Below are 1,258 nucleotides of genomic sequence, written 5' to 3' on the forward strand. Positions count from 1 at the left end.
ACTTTTCAATGATCTACTCACATATCCGAATTAATTAACAATTTAAGAAAAAATAAATTTAATTAAATATTTTATTYAAATTATTTAATACATTTTTATTATCTATGAAATAAAACAAATATACCTTTTGTTTTTATGTTACATAAAAAATATTAAAAATTGTTATATTCGCATTTTAATAACTAAATATACTTAACAATTGTTAAAATAATAATAATATGAAGAAACATTCGATACAAGTTCACTCGAGAGGTCGCAATTCATCTTAACAACATAATACAGTGTTAAACTAGGTGTCAAATAAGTTAAACTCACTTCAAAACTAGCATCAAGCATTTTGGGCTCATACTCGTTTCAGCGCTAGTTTACACTAGTGGCGAAACTAGCACCATACACTGAAATTCTCGTGCTAGTTTCCACGCTAGTTTAAACTGGCGGTGAAACTAGCGTGGAAGCGTGGAGGTCTGACCTGCACAAAAAGACCGAATGAACAAGTCTATAATCTCGTTGGAATATATAGTGGATTTGGTTGATGTGATCGTGTATCTATCTGACTATAGATTCCTATAACATTGGTTTGTAGCTTTTTTATATGTTTCGTCACAACAAACGGTAAATCGGGTATCCCCGTCATCTTTGGATGCTTTTATGCCCTTCTAAAGGAAAGCGTGAGTTAATTGTAAATAACAACTTGATTAAAGCTATATTTTTCTGTTTTAATGTTTTATAGTTTTATTCTTAATCGTGTGAGTATTGAGTTGTGGTTGCATATAATTGGGTATTTGATTAACGAGTTTTCATCAAGAAAATGGCAGGCTCGCGAAAAGATGTTTTTTTTACCGATAAATATATCTCATTTGGCAAATTTTTAAATTTAATCAGCAATCTTTCAGTTTTACCGTTTTAGTGACGAGATGAGTGCTAGATAGTTGCATCAGAAGGTTTTAGCTTATCGTTGATGTCTTCCCCCTTTGGAGATAGCCACAATTATTGCTTTATAGTAACCTCCGACCTTAACTTAATCTTTATGTAAGGCTTTGTCTATCTTTTGTTTACTAGAAGTGTACTCTCGCAATGCAGCGAGATACATCGTTATTTTAATATTTTATTTTATTATTTATCTCAGTCGATGTTATAATATGGCATTAGGTGATTTTGAGAAATTGATGATGTTTTTATTTTTGAATAAAATATATGTTTGACGATATCATAAAAATTTGACAAAAATATATCGATATTAGTATCAAATTAACTATTT

This window comes from Cynara cardunculus (assembly GCF_001531365.2).
Source record: "Cynara cardunculus var. scolymus isolate 2C chromosome LG 2, CcrdV1, whole genome shotgun sequence".
In the NCBI taxonomy this organism is placed as follows: Eukaryota; Viridiplantae; Streptophyta; class Magnoliopsida; order Asterales; family Asteraceae; genus Cynara; species Cynara cardunculus.